The sequence below is a fragment of the Cherax quadricarinatus genome, chromosome 85, assembly GCF_038502225.1.
Source record: "Cherax quadricarinatus isolate ZL_2023a chromosome 85, ASM3850222v1, whole genome shotgun sequence".
NCBI lineage: Eukaryota > Metazoa > Arthropoda > Malacostraca > Decapoda > Parastacidae > Cherax > Cherax quadricarinatus.
In genome coordinates this window covers 7,683,934-7,696,712 of record NC_091376.1, presented here as the reverse complement: position 1 = coordinate 7,696,712, position 12,779 = coordinate 7,683,934, and positions in this window count along the sequence as shown.

The following is a 12,779-nucleotide window of genomic DNA, read 5'->3' as shown; positions in this document are numbered from 1 at the left end:
TAGGGCTGATGTATCATGGGGTAGGGCTGGTGTATCATGGGATAGGGCTGGTGTATCATGGGGTAGGGCTGGTGTATCATGGGATAGGGCTGGTGTATCATGGGATAGGGCTGGTGTATCATGGGATAGGGCTGGTGTATCATGGGATAGGGCTGGTGTATAATGGGGTAGGGCTGGTGTATCATGGGATAGGGCTGGTGTATCATGGGATAGGGCTGGTGTATCATGGGGTAGGGCTGGTGTATCATGGGATAGGGCTGGTGTATCATGGGGTAGGGCTGGTGTATCATGGGGTAGGGCTGGTGTATCATGGGATAGGGCTGGTGTATCATGGGGTAGGGCTGGTGTGTGTGCACTAGTTACTGCTACTCTGAACTTTGCAGTATAGTGGTCGTTTTTAGTAACATATCGTGTTTGGTGGTGGCCTGCGGGAGCCTGGGGAAGCCTGGGGGAGCCTGGGGAAGCCTGGGGGAGCCTGGGGAGGGGCCCGTGAGATGGTGGTGGGTGTGGCTGCTACTGGTAGTAGTGGTGGTTGTAGTGGTGGCGGTGGTATTGGTGAGATAGACATTAAGTACCCCAGGGAACACCAGTAACCCCAGGGTACACAAGTAACCCCAGGGTACACCAGTAACCCCAGGGTACACCAGTAACCCCAGGGAACACCAGTAACCCCAGGGTACACCAGTAACCCCAGGGTACACCAGTAACCCCAGGGTACACCAGTAACCCCAGGGTACACCAGTAACCCCAGGGTACACCAGTAACCCCAGGATACACCAGTAACCCCAGGGTACACCAGTAACCCCAGGGTACACCAGTAACCCCAGGGTACACCAGTAACCCCAGGGTACACCAGTAACCCCAGGGTACACCAGTAACACCAGGGTACACCAGTAACCCCAGGGTACACCAGTAACCCCAGGGTACACCATTAACCCCAGGCTACACCAGTTACCCCAGGGTACAGCAGTGACCCCAGGGTACACCAGTGACACCAGGGTACACCAATGACACCAGAGTACACCAGTGATACCAGGGAACACCAGTGATTCCAGGGTACACCAGTGACACCAGGGTACACCAGTGACCCCAGGGTACACCAGTGACCCCAGGGTACACCAGTGACACCAGGGTACACCAGTGATACCAGGGTACATCAGTGACACCAGGACACACCATTGATCCCAGGGTACACCAGTGACACAAGGGTACAGCATTGACACCAGGATACAGCAGTGACCCCAGGGTACAGCAGTGACACCAGGGCACACCAGTGACTCCAGGGTACATCAGTGACCCCAGGGTACACCAGCGACACCAGGGTACACCAGTGACTCCAGCGTACACCAGTGACACAGAATTAACCAGTGACACCAGGGTCCACCAGTGACACCAGTGTACACCAGTGACACAAGGGTACACCAGTTACCCCAGGGTACACCAGTGACACCTGGGTATACCAGTGACCCCAGGGTACACCAGTGACCCCAAGGTACACCAGTAACCCCAAGGTACACCAGTGACACCAGGGTACACTAGTAACACCAGGGTACATCAGTGACCCCAAGGTACACCAGTTTCCCCAGGGTACACCAGTGACCCCAAGGTACACCAGTGACACCAGGGTACACTAGTGACACCAGGCTATAACAGTGACCCCAGGGTACACCAGTTACACCAGGGTACACCAGTGACCCCAAGGTACACCAGTGACCCCCAAGGTACACCAGTGACACCGGAGTACACTAGTGACACCAGGGTGCACCAGTGACCCCAGGGTAAACTAGTTACCCCAGAGTACACCAGTAATACCAGGCTACACCAGTTACCCCAGGGTACAGTAGTGATACCAGGGTACAGCAGTGACACCAGGGTACACCAGTGACACCAGGGTACAGCAGTGACCCCAGGGTACACCAGTGACCCCAGGGTACACCGGTGACACCAGGGTACACTAGTGACATCAGGGTACACTAGTGACACCAGGGTACACCAGTGACCTCAGGGTACACCAGTGACACCAGGGTACACAAGTGACACCAGTTTACACCAGTGACACCAGTTTACACCAGTGACCCCCAGGGTACACCAGTGACACCAGGGTACACCAGTTACACCAGGGTACACCAGTGACACCAGGGTACACCAGTGACACCAGGGTACACCAGTGACACCAGGGTACACCAGTGACACCAGGGTACACCAGTGACACCAGTGACACCAGGGTACTCCAGTTACCCCAGGGTACACCAGTGACACCAGGGTACACCAGTTACACCAGTGACACCAGGGTACACCAGTGACCCCAGGGTACACCAGTGACCCCAGGGTACACCAGTTACCCCAGGGTACATCAGTGACACCAGGGTACACCAGTGACCCCAGGGTACACCAGTGACCCCAGGGTACACCAGTTACTCCAGGGTACACCAGTAACACCAGGATACACCAATGATCTCAGGGTACACCAGTGACCCCAGGGTACATCAGTGACACCAGGGTACACCAGTGACCCCAGGGTACACCAGTGACCCCAGGTTACAACAGTTACTCCAGGGTACACCAGTAACACCAGGATACACCAATGATCCCAGGGTACACCAGTGACCCCAGAGTACACAAGTGACCCCAGGGTACACCAGTTACTCCAGGGTACACCAGTAACACCAGGATGCACCAATGATCCCAGGGTACACCAGTGACTCCAGGGTACACCAGTGACCCCAGGGTACACCAGTTACTCCAGGGTACACCAGTAACACCAGGATACACCAATGATCCCAGGGTACACCAGTGACTCCAGGATACAACAGCGACTCCAGGGTACTCTAGTGACCCCAAGGTACACCAGTGATCCCAGGGTACACCAATGACCCCAGGGTACACCAGTGATCCCAGGGTACACCAATGACCCCAGGGTACATCAGTGACCCCAGGGTACACCAATGACTCCAGGGTACACCAATGATCCCAGGGTACACCAGTGACCCCAAGGTACACCAGTGACCCCAGGGTACACCAGTGACCCCAGGGTACACCAGTGACCCCAGGGTACACCAGTGACCCCAGGGTACACCAGTGACCCCAGGGTACACCAGTGACCCCAGGGTACACCAGTGACCCCAGGGTACACCAGTGACCCCAGGGTACACCAGTGACCCCAGGGTACACCAGTGACCCCAGGGTACACCAGGGTACACCAGTGACCCCAGGGTACACCAGTGACCCCAGGGTACACCAGTGACCCCAGGGTACACCAGTGACCCCAGGGTACACCAGTGACCCCAGGGTACACCAGTGACCCCAGGGTACACCAGTGACCCCAGGGTACACCAGTGACCCCAGGGTACACCAGTGACCCCAGGGTACACCAGTGACCCCAGGGTACACCAGTGACCCCAGGGTACACCAGTGACCCCAGGGTACACCAGTGACCCCAGGGTACACCAGTGACCCCAGGGTACACCAGTGACCCCAGGGTACACCAGTGACCCCAGGGTACACCAGTGACCCCAGGGTACACCAGTGACCCCAGGGTACACCAGTGACCCCAGGGTACACCAGTGACCCCAGGGTACACCAGTGACCCCAGGGTACACCAGTGACCCCAGGGTACACCAGTGACCCCAGGGTATACCAGTGACCCCAGGGTACACCAGTGACCCCAGGGTATACCAGTGACCCCAGGGTACACCAGTGACCCCAGGGTATACCAGTGACCCCAGGGTGCACCAGTGACCCCAGGGTATACCAGTGACCCCAGGGTACACCAGTGACCCCAGGGTATACCAGTGACCCCAGGGTACACCAGTGACCCCAGGGTATACCAGTGACCCCAGGGTACACCAGTGACCCCAGGGTACACCAGTGACCCCAGGGTATACCAGTGACCCCAGGGTACACCAGTGACCCCAGGGTATACCAGTGACCCCAGGGTGCACCAGTGACCCCAGGGTATACCAGTGACCCCAGGGTGCACCAGTGACCCCAGGGTACACCAGTGACCCCAGGGTATACCAGTGACCCCAGGGTGCACCAGTGACCCCAGGGTATACCAGTGACCCCAGGGTACACCAGTGACCCCAGGGTATACCAGTGACCCCAGGGTACACCAGTGACCCCAGGGTATACCAGTGACCCCAGGGTGCACCAGTGACCCCAGGGTATACCAGTGACCCCAGGGTATACCCGTGACCCTAGGGTACACCCGTGACCCAAGGGTATACCAGTGACCCCAGGGTACACCAGTGACCCCAGGGTACACCAGTGACCCCAGGGTACAGAAGAGTACGTTGTTTACACAAGCGTTTAACGAAGAGTATATCTCTTACCCAAGCGATATACTTCGTTTAAACACAATGAATGTTAAACGAATAAGAGTATATAGTTTATTATACAGCAGAGGTAAACACATAATTGACCGTGAAAATAAACGTTTAACAACAGCAAGAGCGTTAATTACACAGCGATTATTTTATTGTGTAAATTACGTTGTTAGGGAGCCAATGATACCGCAAGGTGAGTTTCAAGGTCCTTAGCTGTCAAAATATACTGCACTCTTTTTAACTAGCATGTGTGTGTGTGTGTGTGTGTGTGTGTGTGTGTGTGTGTGTGTGTGTGTGTGTGTGTGTGTGTGTGTGTGTGTGTGTGTGTGTGTGTGTGTGTGTGTGTACTCACCTAGTTGAGGTTGCAGGGGACGAGTCCAAGCTCCTGGCCCCGCCTCTTCACTGGTTGCTACTAGGCCACTCTCCCTGTGTGTGTGTGTGTGTGTGTGTGTGTGTGTGTGTGTGTGTGTGTGTGTGTGTGTGTGTGTGTGTGTGTGTGTGTGTACTCACCTAGTTGAGGTTGCAGGGGACGAGTCCAAGCTCCTGGCCCCGCCTCTTCACTGGTTGCTACTAGGCCACTCTCCCTGTGTGTGTGTGTGTGTGTGTGTGTGTGTGTGTGTGTGTGTGTGTGTGTGTGTGTGTGTGTACTCACCTAGTTGAGGTTGCAGGGGACGAGTCCAAGCTCCTGGCCCCGCCTCTTCACTGGTTGCTACTAGGCCACTCTCCCTGTGTGTGTGTGTGTGTGTGTGTGTGTGTGTGTGTGTGTGTGTGTGTGTGTGTACTCACCTATTTGTGGTTGCAGAAGTCGAGACATAGCGCCTGGCCCCACCTCTTCATTTATCGCTACTAGATCCTCTCTCTCCCTGCTCCATGAGCTTTATCATAGCTCGTCTTAAAGCTATGCATGGTTCCTGCCTCCACTACATCACTTGCTAGGGTATTCCACTGCCTGTCTACTCTATGACTGAAGAAATACTTCCTAACATCCCTGTGACTCATCTGAGTCTTCAACTTCCAACTGTGACCCCTTGTGTCTGTGTCCCATCTCTGGAACATCCTGTCTCTGTCCCCCTTGTCGATTCTTTTCAGTATTTTATATGTCGTTATCATGTCCTCCCAGTCCCTCCTGTCCCTCCTGTCCTCCAGCGTCGTCAGGCTGATTTCCCTTAATCTCTCGTAGTAGGACATTTCCCTAAGTCCTATAGTTGATTTCAGGGGTCACCGCCCCCTGAGACTGGGTCCCGGATCAAATTAATTTCAGGGGTCACCGCCCCCTGAGGCTGGATCCAGGATCAAATTAATTTAAGGGGTCACCGCCCCCCTGGGGCTGGGTCCAGAATCAAACTTATTTCAGGGGTCACCGCCCCCTGGGCTGGGGCCCGGACCAGACCTCCTGGTTGCTGTCTTGATCAGTCAGGTTGTTGGTAAGATGTTGAGCTACAAGTTAATATCTTCTCAGCACTTATTGTGGTTAATAATATTAACTGTTAAACTAGTTAAATACTCGTTAAACTAGTTAAATACTCGTTAAACTAGTTAAATACTCGTTAAACTAGTTAAATACTCATTAAACTAGTTAAATACTCGTTAAACTAGTTAAATACTCGTTAAACTAGTTAAATACTCATTAAACTAGTTAAATACTTGTTAAACTAGTTAAATACTCATTAAACTAGTTAAATACTCATTAAACTAGTTAAATACTTGTTAAACTAGTTAAATACTCATTAAACTAGTTAAATACTCATTAAACTGGTTAAATACTAATTAAACTAGTTAAATACTCATTAAACTAGTAAATACTCGTTAAACTAGTAAATACTCATTAAACTAGTAAATACTCGTTAAACTAGTAATACTCATTAAACTAGTTAAATACTCATTAAACTAGTTAAATACTAATTAAACTAGTTAAATGCTCATTAAACTAGTAAATACTCATTAAACTAGTTAAATACTAATTAAACTAGGTAAATGCTCATTAAACTAGTAAATACTCGTTAAACTAGTAAATACTCATTAAACTAGTAAATACTCGTTAAACTAGTAATACTCATTAAACTAGTAAATACTCGTTAAACTAGTAAATACTCATTAAACTAGTAAATACTCGTTAAACTAGTAATACTCATTAAACTAGTAAATACTCGTTAAACTAGTAATACTCATTAAACTAGTAAATACTCGTTAAACTAGTAATACTCATTAAACTAGTAAATACTCGTTAAACTAGTAATACTCATTAAACTAGTAAATACTCGTTAAACTACTAACTTAGTACTCATTAAACTAACTAACGTTTAGTTAAACTTTCTTACAGTATTACTACTGGAAGTTTGAAAATAAATATTTATGTTATAACCCACAATATTGTGTATGGAACAATTTATATATAACTCACAATATTGTGTATGGAACAATTTATATATAACTCACAATATTGTGTATGGAACAATTTATATATAACTCACAATATTGTGTATGGAACAATTTATATATAACTCACAATATTGTGTATGGAACAATTTATATATAACTCACAATATTGTGTATGGAACAATTTATATATAACTCACAATATTGTGTATGGAACAATTTATATATAACTCACAATATTGTGTATGGAACAATTTATATATAACCCAGAATATTGTGTATGGAACAATTTATATATAACCCAGAATATTGTGTATGGAACAATTTATATATAACCCAGAATATTGTGTATGGAACAATTTATATATAACCCAGAATATTGTGTATGGAACAATTTATATATAACCCAGAATATTGTGTATGGAACAACTTATATATAACCCAGAATATTGTGTATGGAACAATTTATATATAACCCAGAATATTGTGTATGGAACAACTTATATATAACCCAGAATATTGTGTATGGAACAATTTATATATAACCCAGAATATTGTGTATGGAACAACTTATATATAACCCAGAATATTGTGTATGGAACAATTTATATATAACCCAGAATATTGTGTATGGAACAACTTATATATAACCCAGAATATTTTGTATGGAACAATTTATATATAACTCACAATATTGTGTATGGAACAATTTATATATAACCCAGAATATTGTGTATGGAACAATTTATATATAACTCACAATATTGTGTATGGAACAATTTATATATAACTCACAATATTGTGTATGGAACAATTTATATATAACCCAGAATATTGTGTATGGAACAATTTATATATAACTCACAATATTGTGTATGGAACAATTTATATATAACTCACAATATTGTGTATGGAACAATTTATATATAACTCACAATATTGTGTATGGAACAATTTATATATAACCCAGAATATTGTGTATGGAACAATTTATATATAACTCACAATATTGTGTATGGAACAATTTATATATAACCCAGAATATTGTGTATGGAACAATTTATATATAACTCACAATATTGTGTATGGAACAATTTATATATAACTCACAATATTGTGTATGGAACAATTTATATATAACCCAGAATATTGTGTATGGAACAATTTATATATAACCCAGAATATTGTGTATGGAACAATTTATATATAACCCAGAATATTGTGTATGGAACAATTTATATATAACCCAGAATATTGTGTATGGAACAATTTATATATAACTCACAATATTGTGTATGGAACAATTTATATATAACTCACAATATTGTGTATGGAACAATTTATATATAACCCAGAATATTGTGTATGGAACAATTTATATATAACCCAGAATATTGTGTATGGAACAATTTATATATAACCCAGAATATTGTGTATGGAACAATTTATATATAACCCAGAATATTGTGTATGGAACAATTTATATATAACCCAGAATATTGTGTATGGAACAATTTATATATAACTCAGAATATTGTGTATGGAACAATTTATATATAACCCAGAATATTGTGTATGGAACAATTTATATATAACCCAGAATATTGTGTATGGAACAATTTATATATAACCCAGAATATTGTGTATGGAACAACTTATATATAACCCAGAATATTGTGTATGGAACAATTTATATATAACCCAGAATATTGTGTATGGAACAACTTATATATAACCCAGAATATTGTGTATGGAACAATTTATATATAACCCAGAATATTGTGTATGGAACAACTTATATATAACCCAGAATATTGTGTATGGAACAATTTATATATAACTCACAATATTGTGTATGGAACAATTTATATATAACCCAGAATATTGTGTATGGAACAATTTATATATAACTCACAATATTGTGTATGGAACAATTTATATATAACTCACAATATTGTGTATGGAACAATTTATATATAACCCAGAATATTGTGTATGGAACAATTTATATATAACTCACAATATTGTGTATGGAACAATTTATATATAACTCACAATATTGTGTATGGAACAATTTATATATAACTCACAATATTGTGTATGGAACAATTTATATATAACCCAGAATATTGTGTATGGAACAATTTATATATAACTCACAATATTGTGTATGGAACAATTTATATATAACCCAGAATATTGTGTATGGAACAATTTATATATAACTCACAATATTGTGTATGGAACAATTTATATATAACTCACAATATTGTGTATGGAACAATTTATATATAACCCAGAATATTGTGTATGGAACAATTTATATATAACTCACAATATTGTGTATGGAACAATTTATATATAACTCACAATATTGTGTATGGAACAATTTATATATAACTCACAATATTGTGTATGGAACAATTTATATATAACCCAGAATATTGTGTATGGAACAATTTATATATAACTCACAATATTGTGTATGGAACAATTTATATATAACCCAGAATATTGTGTATGGAACAATTTATATATAACTCACAATATTGTGTATGGAACAATTTATATATAACTCACAATATTGTGTATGGAACAATTTATATATAACTCACAATATTGTGTATGGAACAATTTATATATAACTCACAATATTGTGTATGGAACAATTTATATATAACCCAGAATATTGTGTATGGAACAATTTATATATAACCCAGAATATTGTGTATGGAACAATTTATATATAACCCAGAATATTGTGTATGGAACAATTTATATATAACCCAGAATATTGTGTATGGAACAATTTATATATAACCCAGAATATTGTGTATGGAACAATTTATATATAACCCAGAATATTGTGTATGGAACAATTTATATATAACCCAGAATATTGTGTATGGAACAATTTATATATAACCCAGAATATTGTGTATGGAACAATTTATATATAACCCAGAATATTGTGTATGGAACAATTTATATATAACCCAGAATATTGTGTATGGAACAATTTATATATAACCCAGAATATTGTGTATGGAACAATTTATATATAACCCAGAATATTGTGTATGGAACAATTTATATATAACCCAGAATATTGTGTATGGAACAATTTATATATAACCCAGAATATTGTGTATGGAACAATTTATATATAACCCAGAATATTGTGTATGGAACAATTTATATATAACCCAGAATATTGTGTATGGAACAATTTATATATAACCCAGAATATTGTGTATGGAACAATTTATATATAACCCAGAATATTGTGTATGGAACAATTTATATATAACCCAGAATATTGTGTATGGAACAATTTATATATAACCCAGAATATTGTGTATGGAACAATTTATATATAACCCACAATATTGTGACTGGAACAATTCAAAGATAACCCACAATACTGTGACTGGAACAATTCAAAGATAACCCACAATACTGTGACTGGAACAATTCACATATAACCCACAATACTGTGACTGGAACAATTCACATATAACCCACAATACTGTGACTGGAACAATTCACATATAACCCACAATACTGTGACTGGAACAATTCACATATAACCCACAATACTGTGTCTGGAACAATTCACATATAACCCACAATACTGTGTCTGGAACAATTCACATATAACCCACAATACTGTGTCTGGAACAATTCACATATAACCCACAATACTGTGTCTGGAACAATTCACATATAACCCACAATACTGTGTCTGGAACAATTCACATATAACCCACAATACTGTGTCTGGAACAATTCACATATAACCCACAATACTGTGTCTGGAACAATTCACATATAACCCACAATACTGTGTCTGGAACAATTCACATATAACCCACAATACTGTGTCTGGAACAATTCACATATAACCCACAATACTGTGTCTGGAACAATTCACATATAACCCACAATACTGTGTCTGGAACAATTCACATATAACCCACAATACTGTGTCTGGAACAATTCACATATAACCCACAATACTGTGTCTGGAACAATTCACATATAACCCACAATACTGTGTCTGGAACAATTCACATATAACCCACAATACTGTGTCTGGAACAATTCACATATAACCCACAATACTGTGTCTGGAACAATTCACATATAACCCACAATACTGTGTCTGGAACAATTCACATATAACCCACAATACTGTGTCTGGAACAATTCACATATAACCCACAATACTGTGTCTGGAACAATTCACATATAACCCACAATACTGTGTCTGGAACAATTCACATATAACCCACAATACTGTGTCTGGAACGTGTCTTAACTGGAAGGGGTAATCACTATACCCTGGTAGCTAAGTTTCCACTCAGGAGAGAAATCATACCGAAGAGAACTAAAGATTTCCGAGAAAGAACTCTGTCTCTCCACTCCCTGAAGTGCTGTACTGTGTGGTGTTGGCTTACCTGGCAAATGTAGCAAATCCTGGCAGCACTTTTAACACCTCCACCTGCCATCACCGTCCCTCACCAACCATTGACAACTGCCATCACCGTCCCTCACCAACCATTGACAACTGCCATCACCGTCCCTCACCAACCACTGACAACTGCCATCACCGTCCCTCACCAACCACTGACAACTGCCATCACCGTCCCTCACCAACCATTGACAACTGCCATCACCGTCCCTCACCAACCACTGACAACTGCCATCACCGTCCCTCACCAACCACTGACAACTGCCATCACCGTCCCTCACCAACCACTGACAACTGCCATCACCGTCCCTCACCAACCACTGACAACTGCCATCACCGTCCCTCACCAACCACTGACAACTGCCATCACCGTCCCTCACCAACCACTGACAACTGCCATCACCGTCCCTCACCAACCACTGACAACTGCCATCACCGTCCCTCACCAACCATTGACAACTGCCATCACCGTCCCTCACCAACCACTGACAACTGCCATCACCGTCCCTCACCAACCACTGACAACTGCCATCACCGTCCCTCACCAACCATTGACAACTGCCATCACCGTCCCTCACCAACCACTGACAACTGCCATCACCGTCCCTCACCAACCACTGACAACTGCCATCACCGTCCCTCACCAACCACTGACAACTGCCATCACCGTCCCTCACCAACCACTGACAACTGCCATCACCGTCCCTCACCAACCATTGACAACTGCCATCACCGTCCCTCACCAACCACTGACAACTGCCATCACCGTCCCTCACCAACCATTGACAACTGCCATCACCGTCCCTCACCAACCATTGACAACTGCCATCACCGTCCCTCACCAACCACTGACAACTGCCATCACCGTCCCTCACCAACCACTGACAACTGCCATCACCGTCCCTCACCAACCACTGACAACTGCCATCACCGTCCCTCACCAACCACTGACAACTGCCATCACCGTCCCTCACCAACCATTGACAACTGCCATCACCGTCCCTCACCAACCATTGACAACTGCCATCACCGTCCCTCACCAACCATTGACAACTGCCATCACCGTCCCTCACCAACCATTGACAACTGCCATCACCGTCCCTCACCAACCATTGACAACTGCCATCACCGTCCCTCACCAACCATTGACAACTGCCATCACCGTCCCTCACCAACCACTGACAACTGCCATCACCGTCCCTCACCAACCACTGACAACTGCCATCACCGTCCCTCACCAACCACTGACAACTGCCATCACCGTCCCTCACCAACCATTGACAACTGCCATCACCGTCCCTCACCAACCATTGACAACTGCCATCACCGTCCCTCACCAACCATTGACAACTGCCATCACCGTCCCTCACCAACCATTGACAACTGCCATCACCGTCCCTCACCAACCATTGACAACTGCCATCACCGTCCCTCACCAACCATTGACAACTGCCATCACCGTCCCTCACCAACCACTGACAACTGCCATCACCGTCCCTCACCAACCACTGACAACTGCCATCACCGTCCCTCACCAACCATTGACAACTGCCATCACCGTCCCTCACCAACCATTGACAACTGCCATCACCGTCCCTCACCAA